The sequence below is a fragment of the Callospermophilus lateralis genome, chromosome 3 (assembly GCF_048772815.1).
Source record: "Callospermophilus lateralis isolate mCalLat2 chromosome 3, mCalLat2.hap1, whole genome shotgun sequence".
Classification (NCBI taxonomy): domain Eukaryota; kingdom Metazoa; phylum Chordata; class Mammalia; order Rodentia; family Sciuridae; genus Callospermophilus; species Callospermophilus lateralis.
Genome location: NC_135307.1, coordinates 55,900,362 through 55,921,309, shown reverse-complemented (window position 1 = coordinate 55,921,309; position 20,948 = coordinate 55,900,362).

The window sequence follows — 20,948 nt, the reverse complement described above, 5'->3', positions numbered from 1 at the left end:
ATATAAATATAAACGTTATTCATAATATTGAAACATTTTAAAGGTTTATCAACTGACAAATACACAAACAAAAATTAATTACTATTCTATAACATAAAGAAATAATGTTACAACATGGGTAAATCTATGCTCATCATAAGGCTCCAAATATAAAAAAAAAGCACATTATGATTTTCTTTATGTGAAATAGCTAGAAAAGGCAAATCTATAGACAGAAAACAACATTGTGATCCACTGTACATTTTAAAGTAATAGCATTGATGAAAATTGTTTAAAGTTTGATTTCATGTTACATAGCAGGAATAGCCACTTGTCACACATAAAGTCACTTTTAATCGTTTTACTTGCCACTTTCATTTGAACTGTGAATAGGTAGAAAATTACAAAAATAAGTCAATACATATACTCAGCCCAAAGAATATGACATTTAAATAAATACTAATTTTAGGTTTAAAATAGCATTATCATTTTTCTAATTTTATCTATTATAAAGTACTTTTTTAAAAAATTAGAATTCTTAAAAAAAACTTGTAATACTCTTACCACCAAAAATTAATGTTGCCTTCCATTTTTTCTTTAGAATAAAACTTGATAATACATAACTAGAATTTAACACTGCTGTTTTTATCCTTACTGTCATATTTCAAATGTTTCCCATGCCTATAAATTTGCTCCAAACCTTATTTTTAATACTTGTATAATAGAGCATTCTCTGATTTCATTGAGACATATGACTAAAAACGAGATTTCTATCTCAAAGATTAAATATTCAAAGTTCTTCATATATATGGTTAGCATACTATATAAGTAAATAAAAACACTATAACGATATATAATCCCACCAGAAATGAATGACTAATTTCCCCAGAAAATAATTTTTAACTTATAAAGAAAAGTTATTCTTTCAGTTAGCATTTCTTGAGTTATTGTATGGTAGAATTTGGAAGACTTAGCTTATGTTGTGGTATGAACTGATAAATATAATCAATAAGAGTGTAAGTTATAGATTACAGATTAGTAAAAAAAATATAGAGATAAGATTTTGATAAGTGAGATAAGACAATTATAAAGCAAGAACTGTCGTAGACAGACCTAAGACTACATTTTACTGCCTTCTATAAAACACTGTTATAAGAGCTGTTTCTGAAAAACTGAAATGAAAGCTTTCTTCTTATAAAATTGTTTTCCTGTACTTTGTACCTCACAGAATGTAATCAACTCAGGATATAGTGGTGGTGGTGGTGAGCTACATGGTGGGTTTGAGTACATTTATGGGTCTACATAACTTTAAAATAGATTATCACCCCTGCTCAGCTAGAACTCCGGATAAGATTGTCTAACACTGTGCAGACCCAAAATGCAATTGGGCTAATTGCTTTTTTTTTAGCCTCTGTAACTTGCTTGCTTGCATGATGCTAAGAAAAGCCCCTTAGTTGGGGTTGTTGTCCTTAAATTCCCAAGACACGGGCCAGGAAATTGCTATTCTTCCACAAAGCATCAGTCTCTATGGGTGGGAAACAGTCCCTGGCCAGGTAAATAAAAGTTGTCTTTTGTTTGAATTGGGACTTAGTGTTTTCTGAGGCAGCAGCCCATAACACTAAGCAAGTAATTGTCTGATGGAAATTCTAAAAACTTTTAATTGTTTAAAGTTTGAAATTCTGGGTCATTATTTTGTGACCAAGACCTTTGGTTGCATCTTCTGTTTAAAATCCTGAATACATAGAACAACAATGAAATGCATGAATGGTAGAGACTAGATGAAAATGACAAAACTATTGTCCCATAAAATCCTTTAGTCTCTATCCTAACTATATCCATCCTTCAAGTCATAGTAAAATTGTTAATTTCTTCTTGAAGATTCTGGAAGCAAACTCTTCCACTTCATATATCCTAGAAAAAAAAAAATTGTTTGCTCCTTGTTGCAGCAGCTATAATTTTAAAATAAATAAATAAATGTAAAGAGAGAAAAGCCATGAATTATAAGAAAAACAGATATCTGATTCATAATCTTTAAAACTATGTTCCTATTAAATTGTCCCCCCCCCAACACACACACACACACACACACACATACACAAAGATGTGCTGAATTTCTTTAGCAACATCTAATGCTTTTTATGCAATGTCTCTGTGGCATGAATCTTCAGATCCTTGATCTTGGATGTTTTATGTCAAATTTCTTTAAAATTCCAACCTAATATTTCATTAATGTCATACAGTGATCACATTCACTAATTATGTTAATTGTGTAATAATTTGAAAAACTTAAAAGTGATGTAGGGAAACATTGAAACAATGTGTACAACCATCTAAGAAGATGTTTCATTTTAGTTCCCCATTGTAGGAAAAAAAATCCTTTTTTTTTTTTTTTTTTTTTTGGTACCAGATATTGAACTCTGGCTGAGACACTCGACCACTTAGCCACATACCCAGCCCTATATTGTATTTTATGTAGAGACAGTGTCTCACTTAGTTGCTTAGCGCTTCACTTTTTCTGAGGCTGGCTTTGAACTTGCAGTCCTCCTGTCTCAGTCTCTCCATGTAGAGATAATTTTAATATAACTAATTCTATTTACTTTGTTACTCTTATCTTCTTCTTAGAAAAATTCAAAATAAATATTTTCCAGTATATTTTCCCTTGGTAAATATTTGTTTTTTAGTATGACCACTAAAAACACATTACATGCTTAGAACTATTGAGCAAAATTAAGATGCAATGTCTCAAGAACAATTAGAGTTTTCATGGAATTTGGATAGTTTAGGTTACTTTTTACTTTGACAGATTGTTTGTCAATTTTATTTGTATTTTGCAAACATGTGTGGTTTTTTGAATTTCTATCCTAACATTAGGAAAATCATCTCAATAATTAAATCCCATTTGCTAAAAGTTTACTTATACAACTAAATTTGGCATCTAAAAATCTAAACCAATGGATGCATTGATTTGGTAATTGTCCTTTTATTTTTATTTATTTATTTATTTATTTATTTATTTTTGGTAGTATTGAACTCAGGGGCACTCAACCATGGAACCACATCCTCAGCTCTATTTTGTATTTTATTTAGACAGGTTCTCACTGAGTTGCTTAGAGCCTCACAGTTGCTGAGGCTGGCTTTGAACTCATAATCTTCCTGCCTCAGCCTCCCAAGCCACTGGGATTACATACATACACCACCTTGCCCCGCTAATTATTCTCCTTTTACTTCAGTCTTTCACCAGCTTCGGGCCATCATTCAAAAAGATTTTTGTGTGTGTGATTTAAAAAAAGATCCTAGAAAAGGAAAATTCAATTATTGAATTTTTAATAGTTCTATTTACATATTTACTATCAATTCTAAACATAGCTTTGCCTGAATAGTCTCCTTTTATTATTAAACATTATGCAATTGAAAATTTTGCATCCTAAATTTCAAAACATACAACAGGCTAGTCGTATTTTGACAAGTCGTAATCAAGGTGCCAAGACTTATTCAACCTAAAAGATAATTATTTATAATAGATTAAAGGATCATCTATCATTAGTTTCTGCTGAATATGGAAATAACACTGCACTCCTTAAATACACACCAAGTCTTCAGAACTTGCTGCTCTTGGTAGCAATACTAAGAGCATTAAGGAGGGAGTGATACAAGCAAAATGGGAGAATCATCCTCCAGAGGAGATTGATTTTGTTAGCTACTCACAGATGAGAGTTCTTTCATGGAAATCCAGGAGTCCTGTGGAGATGTTCTAGCAATTGTTGAAGAAAAATGATTTGAGAATAGGTGCACTTGCAAAGGTAAGAAAAACAACTTCATTTGACCTACATGACCCCTTCCCTAAAGTAGCACAGCTCAGAGGCAAGAGAACTGACTACAGTATAAAGTTTTCCAATGGAAGAAAGCAAGAGCCTAGTAAGTGAGCACATGGAGAGCCTTGTCTTGCTCCTGAATTTAATGGACGTGCTTTTGGTTTTGCTATGGGCTTGTCATAAATGGTCTTTATGATGTTGAGGTAAGTTCCTTCCATCCCTACCTTTTCCAGTGTTAGATTTTATCAAAGGCCTTTTCTGCATCTAATGAGATGATTATGTGATCTGTGTTCTTAATCTGTTTGCAATGAATCACATTTATGGATTTGCATATGTTGAACCAAACATGTATCCCTAGAATGAAACCCACTTGATTATGGTTTATTATCTTCTTAAGGTGTTTTTGAATGTGGTTTGCTAATATTTTATTTATGATTTTTGTATCTGTGTTCATCAGGGATATTGGTCTATAGTTTTTTCTCTTGATGTGTCTGTTTGGTTTTGGTATCAGGGTTGTACTAGCTTCATAAAAACTATTTGGGAGAGTCCTCACTCCTTCAATTTTGCGGCATAATTTGAGAAAGACTGGTGTTAGTTCTTCTGTAAATGTCTGGTAGAACTCAGCTAAGAATCCATTTGGTCTAGGACATTTTTTTGTTTTTGTTTTTAGAAAGATTTTAATTGCTGTTTCAATTTCATTACTTGATATTGGTCTGTTTAGGGTTTCTATATCTTCCTGGTTCAATTTGGGCTGATTTTCCAGTTTATTAGAGTATAAATTTTCAAAACAAGGGGCTGGGGATGTGGCTCAAGCAGTAGTGTGCTCACCTGTTGATTTGTTTCTTCTCAATATTTTTTTTGTTTACTTTGGCTAAGGGTTTTCAATTTTGTTTATCTTTTCATAGAACCAGCTCTTCATTATGTTGATCCTGTGTGTTTTCTTATTTTCCATTTTATTGATTTTGGTTCTGATCTAAATTATTTCCTATCCTCTACTGGTTTTGGGGTTAATTTGTACATCTTTTTCTAAGGCCCAAAGGTGGAGCATAAGCTTAATTATTTGGGATCTAATTTTTTAATGTAGGTTACTAAGTGCTATATATTTGACTCTTAGAACTGCTTTCATACTTTCCCAGAGACTTTGATATGTCTTTGTTCTCATTCATTTCTCATTCATTTCATAGTCTCTCCAAAGAAGGCATCTTCCAGACTAGACCTGAGGCCCCAATAGATCTCAGCACTACCAGCCAGATCTCCCCTCAGAGAACACGCCAAAGGAACAGTACACTAGAAGTACATGAATCTGGTACAAAGGGTCAAAATGAAAACTATACATCTTAACCCATCCCACCTGGTGAGAAAAGAAACTAAATCTTATATCAAACAAACAGCTTCACTCTTAGGTCACGCCCACTGGTAACTCGGCAATCCAGTAACATCCCCCACCCCTTGGTCTATCAGTAATTTACTCAAGAATAATTGGTAGGAACATACACATTGCCCACCCATTCTGGTCAAATATGTTGCGAACTTCAGTGGACAAGTTCCCTTCAGTCTACAAGTTATTGAATTTAGTTTTTCATTTTTCAATTTTCTTATTGTTTTATTTTTTAATGCAAATGCATTTAAATTTTTTTTCCATATTCCTCATGTGTGTGTGTGTGTGTGTGTGTGTGTGAGAGAGAGAGAGAGAGAGAGAGAGAGAGAGAAAGGGAGAGAAAGGTAGTGTGAACGTGTATGAGTATGTGAATTCTAGCTTTCCCTCACTAAGCACCTGCAGGGGTACCGTGTGTGGGTTTTGTTTTTTGTTTTTTTCTGATCTCCCAAGTCCTGGTGATGTCATAGCGGGCATACTCACATCAAGATGGCTCCTACCTCAGCTTTCTGTGGTCAGTTGAGATACAGCATATGCTTACTTAACACCCAAGTGTGCTTGCAAAGCACCCACATGGTTTGCCACCTCTTACTTCAGGTAAGTTCAGGCAGTGTTATCTAATTTTGTTTTGTTTGGTACTGGAAATGAAACCCAGGGGCCCTTAACCACTGAGCCACATCCTCAGCCCTTTTTATATTTTATTTTGAGACAGTGTCTTGCTGAATTGCTTAGGGCCTCACTAAGTTGCTGATGCTGGCTTTGAACTTGTGATCCTTCTTAGGTAGTGTTTTTATCTCAGGTTTCTCCCACCGAGACACACTATGGTGCTCCCTGAAATGCAGCTTCCTCTTCTCTCCCCCCACCCATTGCCTGTGGTGGGTCTGCTCTGGTAGCCACTATTAGTGGCGGGCTTCCTTTTTTATTTTATTGAATCCACCTTTCGAGTCCCCAAGCTGCTCTGAATCTCCAGTATTAAATCCCAGTGAAATCCCTTTTTCACCCACCTCCCTGAGAAGCTATATATTCTCTACCTTGGTCTCAGGACATGGAATAGCTCAGAAAGCAGCATCTTCTACTCTGCCATTTTCCCAGAATCTCCCAAAGGGAAATTTAAAAAAATATATCTTGAGACAAATGAAAATGGAAACATACAAAAATCCATGGGATACAGCCAGGCACAGTGGCGCATGTCTATAATCCCAGAGGCTCAGAAGGCTAAGGCAGGAGGATGGTGAGTTCAAAGCCAACCTCAGCAATTTAGTGAGGTGCTAAGCAACTCAGTGAGACTCTGTCTCTAAATAAAATACAAAATAGGGCTGGGGCTGTGGCTCAGTGGTTGAGCGCCCCTAAGTTCAATGCCTAGTACCAAAATAATAATAATAATAATAATAATAATAATAATAATAATAATAATAAATAAAATAAATAAAAATAAATAAATAAATCATGGGATACAACAAAACCAGATCTCAAAGGGAAATTTATATGTATAAATCTATATGTGAAAAAATATCTGAAATAAAGAACTTAACTTTAAATCTCAAGGATGTAGGGGAAAAAAATAAACTAATCCCAGTATTCGGAGAAAGAAATAAAATTATATGAGCTGGGCAGGAGAATAGCTCAGTGGCAGAGGTCATGTGTGGTATGTGGGAGCCCTGACTTTAACCCCCCTGTATCTCCCAAAAATTCAGAATAGAAATAAATAGAGACTAGAAAACCTGTAGAAAATATAAGTAAGAGCTGAGGCATAATTCAGTGGCAAAGCATTTGCCTAGTATGTGCAGTCCTGGATCCAATCCCCAGTCCTACCAAAAAAGATTAAAACAAAGTTAAAGAAAATATCTACAAAAACATTGTTTTTAGAAAAAAATGAGACAAACATTTAGTTAAAGCAAGAATAAAGGGCTAATTTAGATAAATAAAGTCAAAAATGAAAGGAGACAATAAAACTGATACAATAGAAATGTAAAGAAGCATAAAAAAACCTACCTTAAAAAATTGTATTGTTTCCACCAAGAAAATGGAAAAAACAGAAAAATTAATAAGGTCCCAGAAACATATAATATGCCAAAACTTAACCATAAAAACATAGGAAATCTGAGCAGACCAATAATGAGTAAAGGGATTAAATCAGTAATCAAAAATGTTCCATCAAAGAAAAGCCCAGGACCTGATATCTTCATTAGTGAATTCTACAAAATAGTTAAACAACAATTATTATCAGCCTGCCTCAAAATCTTCCCCCTCAGAAAAATGAAGAGGAAGAAACACTTCTAAACCCATTTTGTGAGCACAGCATTGTCCTGACATCAAAACAAAGATACCACCAGAAAGAAAATATTAATTTTGCACAAGGTATTCAGTATGTTATATGAACATATATCAAATAATTACACTGCATAGCTTGAATATATTTAGTCTCTATTTGAAAAATAAATAATTTAAAATAAAAGAATAGTAATACAAATTATCTTTAAAAGAAAAATACAGATCACTATCCCTAATGGACATAAGTATAAAAAATCCCAACAAAATACTAGCAAATAAATTCAATAGAACATTAAAAGTCTCATATATAATTATCAGGTGGGATTTAACCTTGTGATGCAAGGAAGGATTAATCTATGCAATCAATAAACTTGATATACCACATTAACAGAATAAAGTACCAAAATCATAGGATCATCTCAATATATGCAGGAAAAGTATTTAACAAAATTAACATACTTTCATACTAAAAACTCTCAACAAATTAAATGAGATCTCAACAAAATAAAAGAGAAAAATTGAAAGCGTTTCCTCCAAAATCAGGGAAAAGATAGGATGCCCATTTTATCCATTTCCATTTATCATAGTGATAGAAGTCCCAGTCAGGTAAAATTAGGCAAGATAATAAAAGGTATTCAAATTGGAAAGAAATAATTAAAATTGCCTCTGTTTATAGAATATTGTCTTATTTACAGAAAAATTTACAAACCACTAAGAATGATTTCAGTAAAATTTCAGGATTTGTATGAACAATCAAAAATCAGTTGCATTTCTATAAACTAACCATTTTATATGCTATCCAAAAAAATTAAGAAAACAATCTCACTCAATAGCATTAAAAAGAATAAAATTTCAGAATAAATTTTACCAACAAGGTGAAACATAAGTACTCTGAAACTATAAAACTTTGATGAAGGTAACTGAAGAAGATACAAATAAATAATATTTGATGTTTGTTGATCAGAAAAATCAGTGTTGTCAAAATGTCTATACAACCTACACTGATATATAAATTCAGCACAACCCCTAGCAAAATTCCAGTGGTGTTCTAAATAGATAGAGAAAAAATATCTTAAAATTTGTTTGGAACCATAAAGCATCCAGAATAGCTGAAGGAATCTTGAGTAATAACAAAGTTGGATACCTCAAACTTCCTGATTTTGAATTATATCACAAAGCTATAGAAACTAAAACAGAATGGTAGCAGCATAAACTAACTCATAGACCAGGGGAACAGAACAGAAAGCCTGGAAAATATTCCCATGCATACACAGTCAACTAATCTTTAGCAAGATGTCAAGATAACAAAATGAATGGATAATTTCTTCAATAAACTATGCTAGGAAAATTGATTATATTAAAAAAATGAAATCAGAAACTTACTTCATAACATATATAAAAAAATCAGCTCAAGATGGATGAAAGATTTAAACACAGGACCAGAAACTACAAAACTTGACTTTGGCAGTCATTTTTTTAATATGACACCAAAATTACAAGCAACAAAAACAGAAACAAATCAATGGGACTACGGTAAATTAAAAAGTTTCTGCAGAGCAAATAAAAAAAAAATCACAACATACAGAATGGTAGAAAATATGTGTAAACCATTCATACTATAAAGGATTAATACCCAAATTATATAAGGTATTCAAACAGCTCAATTTAAAAATATATATATATAAATAAATTTTAAAAAAAACAAGTAACATTTTGTAGCTGAAAATAAATTACTGCTTTGGACTCCATGGCCTTAGACAGCTTGACTGCCACCTGGGAACCTTTCCATGCACAGGTGTAGAAAGACACGCCGATTTGCACACGGCTGCTGTTAATGGGGCCAATTCCTTGCCTGGCTTGAAATTTATGAGTTCCATAGCTTTGAGTTTAGATGCCCCCTAGCCTTGGGTGCAAGAGACACCAGTGCATCTAAATGGCCTTGAGACACCGGCTGCCTGGAAGAGGAAGAATTACTGCACATGTGATAAGGCTCCCAACCTGGCCAATTTCCTATAGCTTCTTGCTTCCTGTTGTCTTAAAGAACCCTTTGTAATAATAAATTCCTTTGATGTGTTCCCCTATAAAGTAAATGTTGGCGGGCTTTCTCTCCTTAAGATCAGACCCATTAGGTCTTTTTCACCCGGAAAGCCCCTGCTTAAACTATATTAATTGTGTCCTTTGAGATCCATATGTATCAAAATGAAATTAAACCCCTCTCACCCTGATCAACTCAAAGTGGATCAAGGACCTAGGCATTAGACCAGAGACCCTGCACCTACTAGAAGAAAAAGTAGGCCCAAATCTCCATCATGTTGGCTTAGGAACTGAATTCATCAACAAGACTCTGAAAGCACAAGAAGAAAACTCAAGAATCAATAAATGGGATTGTATCAAACTAAAAAGCTTCTTTACAGCTAAGGAAACAATCACTAATAAGAAGAAAGAGCCCACAAAATCTCAAAAATAGATTCTACTCTTATATATAACTAAAAAGGACAAATAAAAATTTTTAAAAAAGAGTACTGAGCAGGGAAAAGGCTACTTTATTGGAATACACATTTAGATAGGCAGTAAAATGTATCATTTTTCAAATGAATGTGTGACCTGAATACAAAAATGATTATTTCAATTCAGATAAAAGTAGTTAAAATTCAAAAGAATTAGCATAGAAAACTGGATTTTTAAGACATAAATAATTTAGGTCATTACATTTTCCCTTTAATACATTACCATTGGATTTTGCTTTTCTTATTCAATTTGAAAGTTGATACTAGTGGTAAAGATCATTAGCTATGGAATAGTCTATCTGAATTAATCCAGCAATGGTGAACTAAACTCTCTTCCATCTGCTTGGGCTGCTATATAACAAATTATGGTACATACCTTTTAAACAGCAGAAATGTGGTCTCAGGTTCTAGAGTCTGGAAAGTCCAAGACCAAGATAGATTTGAATGGACTATTTTGTGGCCCCTAGATAGTGCCTTCTCACTGTGTCCCCACATGGTAAAGGAGAAAGACAGCTCTCTGTTGCCTTTTATAAGAGCATTAATTTCATTCCTGATAGGACTGTACTCCTGACCTAATCACTTCCCAATGGACCCACTTCTTAATACCAATACATTGGTGATTAGGTTTCAACATGAATTTTGGGTGGACAAAAACATTCAGACCATAGTGTTCTCTATGCCTCAGCTTCCTTCTCCTTAATATTGAACAAGAGTACAATTTCATTAATTTGTACTGAAAACGAATGTTAGTTCATGTAAAATATTTATATTAGTACCTGACATGCAATAAGTTCTTAGTGAAAGTTAGTTAATACATACACACCTAACCACCTACACTAACAAACAATAAATAATAAGAATGGATGGAAATTTCCTTGGATTATTGAGTACTATTTTATTAATGTATGTACAATTGGCACAGTGTCTGGCATAACTGTAAGTAGTGTGTGTGTGTGTGTGTGTGTGTGTGTGTGTGTGTGTATTATATATAAAATTTCCCAGAATCTGATAAAGTTCTGCTTTTAAATTTTAATTAATAGATTTTATTAAGTTAGCAGAATTTTTTTTCTCCATTGAATCAACCTTTTAAGGTTTGTAAAATATGATGTATACATGGTTGACCAAATAACTAGACATTATCTAAATTCCATAGGAAGATAATACACACTTATATTGGACTAATTGTACTTGCACAGGATAAATATGCTATATCATGTCATATTCTACATAGGCCATTTCATAAATAATATGGTTGTAATTTCAAAATCTTCAAAGCACAAAAAGCAATAAATATTTCATGATAGATTCAGGCTATTAAATCACACTTACAGAGAATTCAGCAATCCACAGACCAGACAGAGATAATGACATTTGGCATCAAGTGTCAAAAGATTCACCTGGTAAGGAAAAAATAACCCCATTTTATTTAAGCAGGGGGTCAATGTTCAGCAGGCTTTTCTCCTTGGAAGGGTAATGATTTCGATGCAATTACTCTTCAGCTGTCAGAATTCAAAGGTCAGATTTGACCATTTGCTATTTTTACATGTACTTACTATGTCTATCAGCTAGCCCAACATTTTCAGTAAGTACACAACTAATTTTGAGTGCTAGTGTGAAAGAAGTGAATCATATGAAACAGAGACCATATGTTGACATGTAAAATAGATAGTCAATAATAATTGTATATACTAGGTGGGTTTAAAATATTTAAGCTTAGAAACTGTTAATGGGGTGGTAAGCAGCTTTTTTTCCATAATATCGACCAGAAAACCAGAAAGATGTATTTCTCCATATTATTCTTAATTGTAACACAATTCAAAGAATTTTTTGTTGTTTTTGTTTGTTTGTTTTATTGTATCTTTCTGTAACATTATGCAGATTGTTTAATCACTGTTCATTTCTCAATGTGCTCTATAATGAGACTCAATTTTTTACAAAGTTCTTGTGACATTATTTATTTAATTCTATAAGATGCTTTGGCTATTAGCCTATATCCAATTTTGTCAACTAATGTTTTCAGAGGCTCTTTGCTTTCAAATTAAACCAAAAACTCCATTATATGCTGAAAATATGTTAAGTGAAAAATGCATTTTAATACACATAACCTAACAAATACCAGAGCTTAGGCTACAGCATGCTGTAGCCTATCAGTTGTTACTCTAGTGATCACATGGCTGACTGGGAGCTGGATCTCATTGCCACTGTCCAGCCTGGCAAAAAGAATATTACACCACAGGTCACTGCCCCAGGAAAAAAAAAAATCAAAATTAAAAATTCCAAGCATGGTTTGTACTGAATGTGTGTGTTGCTTTCACACCTTTGTCAAGTCAAAAAATCCTGTTAAACTATGATAAGCTAGGGATCATCTGTGAGTAGCCTTTCTGCAGAGATACAGATACCTAATCCAAATGGATCCAAGCTTTTTTCCTATACCTGAAGTTTGGACAGGATTTTTCTTACTACTTCTTCTTCCCCTATTTCTGGCTTTGTTTTTAGATCTTTATCAAAGTATGATTTATACTGGATAAAAATTTATCCAGTTTAAGTACACAGGTTGATGTTATTGGAGTTGTAAAAATGTTGTGGTTTAGATATGAGGTGTTCCCCCAAATGCTCATGAGAGCTTTCAAAGATTTTGAGGATTATAACCTGATCAGTGGATTAATCCATTGATATGGAATAACTGTGTTGTACCTGTAGGCAGTTAAGGTGTGGCTAGAGGTAGGTCACTGGGGGCAAGGTTTGAGGTTTATATTTTGTCCCTGGTTAGTGGAGCTGGCTTTCTCTGCTTTCTTGTTGCCATGTCCTGAGCTTCTTTCTTCTCCCACAACCTTCTGCCATGATGTTCTACCTCACCTTAGGCCCAGAGTCATGGAGTCAGCCCTGTATGGAATAAGGCCTCTGAAACCATGAGCCCTAAATAAATTTTTCCTCCTGTAATTGTTCTTGTCAGGTGTTTTGTTCACAGTGAAGAAAATATAGACTAAACCAGAAAACAGAACCTGGAATAATTGGATATGTTATATATTCAATGGTAAATAGTTAGCAATCAAAACCCAACAGTGTAATTCTAGTTAGAGGTCCTGGGGTATGATCTGTACTAATTGATTGCCTTGACTTCAATTCTCAATTACTCGATGTGTAGGCTCATGTCTAGTAGCAGTCTCTAAGAGAACCATTATCAGAGATACAGTCTGGATAAATATGGGGTGGGGACACTGAGTTATATGGTTGTAGAACTGTGCCACGTGACTCAATACTACATCCACTTTTTCATAGTACTGGCCAATGAAATCACTGTAGTCTTTAGGACTCTTTTCATTCACTTTTACTTGATTTGAACTTCCCAAACTGAGCTCATTAACTTTGGAGCTGGTAATGAGAGTAAATGTAAAATAATTTTAACATTGAAATGGATAAAGCACATTTGCTTATTCTAACAATTAAGTTTCATGTCTTTGAAGATTATTTTTACACTTTTCCTGGCACTTTATTAAGAACTTCATTTATATTAGTTATTTAGATTTTCATACAACTGTCATAAAAGCATGACAAGATACTTTCATTAACTTTTTCCTACACTTAGAGAACTAAGAAAAAAGAGGTTAAATATCTCCTCAAGGTCATTAGGCTAGGACAAAACAGGGCCAAGTAGTCTGATGATGCTCCCTCTATTTGTATACAAACTCATTTCTAATGTTACATATCTAACCACTAACTTAGGCAAAGAAACAATTATCATTACTGTGTAAAACTCAGAAGCAGTCTTAATTAATCACAAAGCACACTTCAGGCATATCCCTGATCATCATAATTAGGCATACAATGTGTCACATGCATTCTCTGGTTCATTGTCCTGACCTGAAGGCAATTGTATTTGTGACAACTCTTAGTAGTCTGCCCTTGATGGGAGCTATTTTATTATTAAACTTGAAATTTGAAACAGGCTTATTAGAATATGCCATCAAAATTGAACCTCAAGGTAAATTTAAAAAAAAAAAAGAAAGAAAGAAAACTTTACATTTGAGGTGACACACTTGCCATATCTAATGGATTGTTTTGCACATTCAAATTTACAATATAAAAACTAAAATGAGTTTGAATGGCAAGAAATGGTCATACCAAGAAATTTAAACCATAGTGTGCTTCAAAGTTTTTAAAAATTATTTTCACAAATCCCAAGATGAATTCAGTTATTTTTAATAAAGTTTCTTGTTCTCATAGTGAATTCTCAAGATAAATACAGAATAAAATATTTAAAAGCATTTTGTTCAATTTTACCAAATGTGCATAACAAATTATAAATAATAAGTCTAGCTCTAGGACCACTGAATTCAACAAAATTACAATACAATTTACTCTGACTTATGAAGACAGCATTTTAAAGGAAATAAGTAACAAAAAGTACCCTGATATTTATAGAACAATGCAGATTCACAGAGGAAGGAAATCAGACCCCTGCATTCTTTCAATTGGTTTAATTCTCTCAACTTTGCACATTCACCTAACCTTAGAAAACCATAAAACTATTTGTCTTAGAAATAGAATTTATATTACTAAACAGAGTATTTCCCTCCAGTATAAATCAGCTGGATACTTTATGAATTCCATTTTAATAAGTAAATTTGTTCAATATGCAGATCAAACTCCCATGTTAATTAACCTCTTTCTAGAAAACCCTGAATAATAAAATTCAAACAGAGTTTAAATTATAATTTATATGAAATTTGATTTCTATTTTGATAAATAATTTTCTCAGAGTGATTTGCATTTTAATTTGAAGGGTAGTGATTCTATGTAACCAAAATTTTTAGCTGTGGAATATTTCACTACAACATAGGAATGACTAAAACTTAAAAAAATATGAATTAGAAATTCAAGGCTTAAGTTGAATTGCAAAGGAGAAGATGAATGGATGGGGGTGGAGGACAGGGTGGGGTAAGAAGTAAATAGAAACAGAGATAAAGGCAGGCTGCCCAATTGTGGGACTAGGAAAAGGAAAAAGAATCAAATTCTTCCTGACCAAGAGATACTCTCTGGGAAGAGCCAGGAGATTTATCAAATGCTCTAAGGCTGTGGGCCCTCCTTGGTCTATCCTAGAACCTAGACACAAGCAGCTAGCAATGAAGCACAAGGAAGGAAAACAGTAAGAGAAATCACATTGAAGAGTTGGAGATGACAGGTTTTCAGGTAGGGGCATCAGTGTTGGGATGAATAATACTTTGCTAAATGCATTTTTTTTTTTTTTCTCAGAAAAGTGGTCCTCAACTACGGGGATGGCTAGAAGCTAAGAGGAATGTGGCACCTTGGGAGAAAGAGATTTATTAACAGTTGATACTCAGCAACATTTCCTGAATTAATGCAATTTAGGGGGTTCCAGGCATAGTCATTTTATTAGTTTACAGACCTTTTTAATCCACTGACTCTTGACTGCCCAATAATCCCCAGCATGAGCAGCTATGTAGCCTGAAAGATGCTCAGGTTGATAATGGAGGGTGAGGAGGCAGGATTTAGAGTAGCAGTTCCTAAACTTCAATATGCATATGAATCAACAGGAGATCTTATTAAAATGCAAGGTTTTATTCACTAGGTCTGGGAATAGGCCGAACATTCTGCATTTCTAATGAACTTACAAGTGAGCCCACTGTTATCAGTCCATGAAACACAGTTTGAGTAACAAGGAATTAGAAAATAGAAACAATTTCTGAGAATAAAGAAAAATCAAACTTTCTTAGAATTGGATATGGAATGATACAAGAGAGGATAATTTATAATCTATATTGTATTAAAAGATAGCAAGACCACAGCCAAACAACAATTTGGTATACTACACTAAGCCTGATTACCAAAACACTCTTAGCAAATTCTAGCAGTATGAGCAGCCCAGCACCCAATAAATACAACATTGAAACATTGGTCAAGTAAAAAGAAAAAAAAAAAGTGTATGATTCTCCACATGGTAAACTGGTATTGAATAACACACTGACACAAAGAATTATTTTAATTAGTACTAAACCTTTCTGAGATTTCATTAAATTTTACAATTTCCATAAATACAATCTTTTAATTCTAATTGAAAAAAATTGTAGGCCAGAGGTATATCTGTGAATTGGCATGAATGTAAATTACAAACTAACAAAACAAGGCATTTCAAAATGAAGAGTGTTTTTTTTTTCTATTAACTTTCAAAGTGAAGTAGGTATGATATGAGATCAATATACAATAACTAAAGGAGAGTTTAGAAGAAAGAAGAGAGAATGAGGTAGAATTCCACAACACCCAGGCTTAACCAGCAAGGGCACTGTTTAAAAAACAAGAAACATGATAAACCAAAAGTAGAATAGTCAAGAGCTTGTGGCCTCCATGTATAAATCAAATGACAGTCACACCTATACAGACAATAGGTTGCTTCAGAGAATATTGCATGAAATGTAACAGCACAAAGAACTAGGAAATAAAGGCCCATCTACAAGTGCTATTATTGCCACAGGACAATAAAGAGATTGGATAGACTTTTAAAAGCCTGCTCGAAAGTTGGCCTTTGGCAGACATCGGGGAACTTGGATTTTAGGAAGAAATTTCTTGCCATTCCTAGAATCATTTACTGTACTAAAACTCAATTAACAACAATGTAGTCTATGTTGAACACTGTGAGTTAGAAAATACAGTACCAGCTGGACAGAGCACACTTACATGACCAAACCCCAGAAAAAGACACTGGGCACTAATTCTCTTACACTGGCTCTGGTAGATGATATTTCACATGTGCCATCACAACTCCCTACTGGGTAATTAAATGCAACTCCCTACTGGGTAATTAAATGCATTCCATGGGAGAAGGACTCCTTGGAAGCTCAAGCCTGGTTTCCTGTACCTTTCCCATTGCTAATTTTGCTTTGAATCCTTTTATTATTAAAAAAAAAAAAAAATAACAGCCACCAATAAGACTACATGCTGAATTGTGTGAATCCTTCTAGAAAATCACCAACCCAGAGGTGTTAAATTTCTATTACTATAAGAAATACCTAAGATAATCAGCTTATAAAGAAAAAAGTGTTATCTTGGCTCTCAATTTCAGAGACTTCACTCCATGACTGGTTGGCCATTGCCTTGGGCTTCTGGTGACATAACACAGTGGGAACATGTGGCAAAAGGGCTCACCTCATTGATTGAAAGGAAAAAGGGGAAAAAAAGAAAAAGGGAAGAGGAAGGGGCTGAGGTCCCACTATTCCCTTTAAGGGAACACCCCCAACAACCTGAAGACCTCTCACTAGGCCGCATCTATTAAGGTTGCACCACTTTCAAATAGTGCCACAGGTTAGGGACCAACACTTTAATATACGGGCTTTTGGGGGACTTCCAGATCCAAACTATAGCACCAAGAAATAGCCTTAGGGACCTTCACATTCTATCCACAATTACAAGGCATAAAATAATGATGGAGAAAAGCCAGACCCTGTGTGTGGTTTATGTGAATAGCCTTTAACTTCCCAGCTTAATAGCAATAGCAGCACTCATCTACATTTAACACGTTTTGAACTTCTTGACAATCCTCACTTTTTTCATTACAAATCTTTTGGCAGAAAAACCATTCCTTCCCTGTGTTTTAGCTTCTGTCCTCCACCAGTAAGATGATTCATCCACCACCATTTTAATATAGCAAACCCTCCGCAACAACCACTTTTCTTCTCTCCTACCATATCACATCGTAAATCTCATTTCTAATTCACCGAAATCTCATTCCCCAAATCTTACTTGATCTTTTTTACTGTCTGCTACTTCTATCCTCATTGATTGCTAAAACACTTAGATTTTTTTTCATCCTTTAGGTAAACCCTTATTAGACATAAATTACATGCTAATGGGATAAAGGGTAAAATTTTAATATACCTTATAAAGGTCCTTAATTGCTTGATCCTTGCCTGCTGTTCCAGCTTCAGCCTTCACCTCCTCCTCTGAGCTCCAACCATGTTAGTCTTTTCTCTGGAGGAACTAAAAGCAGATAATATCTGTTTTTCTTGGCATTTATCATCATAGCACCTTCAAGAGCACCTGCATCATACATAGCACTAAATATTTCTGAATGAACAAATGAATGAATGTAGTTAACCCTCCTAGATAATGTGTGAGATTAAAAGGTAAATAAAATTCAGTCTTTCCATAAGGGAATTCTACCTAAGAGGTAAAAATAAGTAAGTAAATGTAACTGAAACGTAAACCAGACAGTTATGTAAGAATGAAAACAGAAGAAAATAAATATTACCTCTTGTAAAGGGTGGAGAGTGGGGAGGAAGAAAGCAGAATGTAAATAATCCCCTGTCCCAGCTCTTCCCACAACCATGCTAACCATTGCTACCAGCATCTCTAGTCTAGATTCAAGCATCTTCACTAAACTTCTGTCCCATTCTTGCCTCTTACACCTTTGAGATTTTCTCCCTAAAGTTCAGTAAGGGAGATCTTAATAAAACATGACTCTAATATGTTGTCTCACTGATCAAAACAATTAAGAGTTTTGTGTAACTGGAAATAAGTAAAGAAGGTGACACAGTGCCACACTTTGCATTGTTACATGCTCATCTCCACAAATGCTGACATTCTGTCAATAACAGGGAGGAGAGCAATAACAGTATAATTCATGACTTCCTTCAGGCTTTGTTACACTATTAAGAGTTCCTGTTCTCCAACAAACTTTACCTCTTAAACTAAATAAAATGTTTCAGAGGTAAAGGTCAACTATCTCCATGGAAATGACAATTAGAACACAAACTGCATTTTTATAAGAATATAATGTAATGTGGTCTAAAGAAAAATGCAGTAAGTGAAGCTGAGCTACCAAGTATCAAGAAATGACTTGGATGAACAGTGGCTTAATGTCTTGGTGGATTTTGACCATAGTATGGGGCCACAGGATCCCAAAATGACAGAACATTTTTGTGCTTGATAAATCAAGCTCCTTACCTCTCAGTGGTATCTCTGTCTTTTCTTTAGTCTGCCATTTACAGGAATAATTGTTTAAAGAGTGGAGAGAAGAGTTTTTTAAGTACAGTTAGGTGAATTTGGGGGTGACCTTCAGACTTCTCTTTGCTTTTAGGATAAAACATAAAGAATGGCTATAGCCTACAGGGCCTGAATCATCGGCCCTTATAGTGATTTACCAGTTCCATCACTCACTGCTACCTCATCACTAAAGTAGGCTCACTGGCTGCTCTCAGTGCATCCAAAACTATATCAAATAAAGTTAAGGAAGCACACATAGAGGTATTCTAGCAACTATGGGATACACAGGGCACAGAAGGAGAAAAAGCCATGAGGCCATGTAGCAATATGTGTGGAAACAAGTTGAAGATGTGCTATCTGATTCCATAATACAGGTTCAATAACCAGTAAAGAACTTATGCAAGCAAATGATAAGACTACAATTACGTATCAGCACTGACAGGCTGGTTAGAAAGATACTGCAGTCACAGAGGCTAGAGGTGTAAAGGTCTTAGGATGAAGCAATGATCACAGAATTATTAAATACACACAAGCAGCACTGGGAAAGAAAAACGAAAAGATTTATTAGGGTATAGGAAGTTTGAAGATGAAGAAATAGTCAAAGAGTGGAATGCTTCCAGACCAAAAGAAGTGAGAAATTTTCGCTTTTGGCTATGATAAAATAACTGGTACCAGAATAGCCTTCCTATAAATATATATATTTAGAAAAGAACTCTTTTCAGGCATTAGACAAGAATCAACACAATTCTGTGATACTTGAGGAATGGAAAGAGCATGAAATGAGCCCTACAACTGCCCTCTCTCTCTGAGCCCAGTTTCCCAAACTGTACAAAACAATGAACTGGAGTCCAAGCCAAGCACAACAATCCTATTGAGCTAAGGATCCAATGTTCAGAATGTATGACAATTAAAGTGTCTGGATTTTGAGAAGCAGGATACCAAATAGCAGGGAGGTGTATATAGAATTGGGCACAAAATCCCGAAGGCCCATGGCTGAGGGATGGGCTGCACATGCAAAGGGCAGATTGCCTGAATTATCACACTGCAGCTGTTAAAGAGAGATGGGAGGATCAAGCAGTAAAAGGGAACTTTGGAGTTCTCGCCGTTGGACACCAGAAAGCTTGTTCCCTCAGAGTAAAAACCATGCCAGAGAGCAAAATCGACATTCAGCATGCCCTAACAAATCTTAAGACCAAGTCCTGAAAGATCTGTATAGATTTTTAGAGACAGGTTCTGCTACCATACAGATACTTGAGAAATACCTTCAGCCTTTCATACATCTGAACAATTTATGAAAGATAGACTATACAAGTTTAAAGTGCTCAGTCATAATTCACCTGCTTAATTAGGAAAAAAAAAACACTTTAATGTATTGTTCACAGTGTCAAGTATACAATACATCATTATACATGTAGAAAAATAGGAAAATATGAGAGTTAAGGAGGAAAAATATAGTGAATAGAAATGAAACCTGTCAGGGGGTGAGGGTGCAGCTCAGTGGTAGAATGCTCACCTCGCACATATAAGGTCTTGAATTCAATCCCAGCACCACAGAAAAAAAAAAAAAAAAAGGAAGATAGAAAATATTTTTAAAAAATAATAAGTTAAGCCTGTGATTGCCCCGGTATTAAATTTAGCACTCAAAAGATTTTAAACATGTATTCAAATTATGCTTAAAGGAGAGAGGAAGATGGCCGCGAAGGGAGTGCAGTAACTCCGAGTACTGCGTCACTGTGAGGGAAAATGATGAGTTAGAACGGCTAAAAGCTATCTGGTTAGGAATTTCCAGCAAAATTGGGGTGCTCCAAAACCTAGTGGAAGGATTTTCATCGCACGAGGATTAGATTCAGGGGCTCAAACGCGAGCGATCTGTCCGTACAGAGCACTGCTTGTTCGGCAGATCGCCCTGCGGCTGGAGTCTGCAGCGCGCACTGGGAAACGACGGGCTGGTGGCGCAGAGATACAGCGATGCTGATTCTGCGGACTCCTGCCAGCTAGGCATTTGCT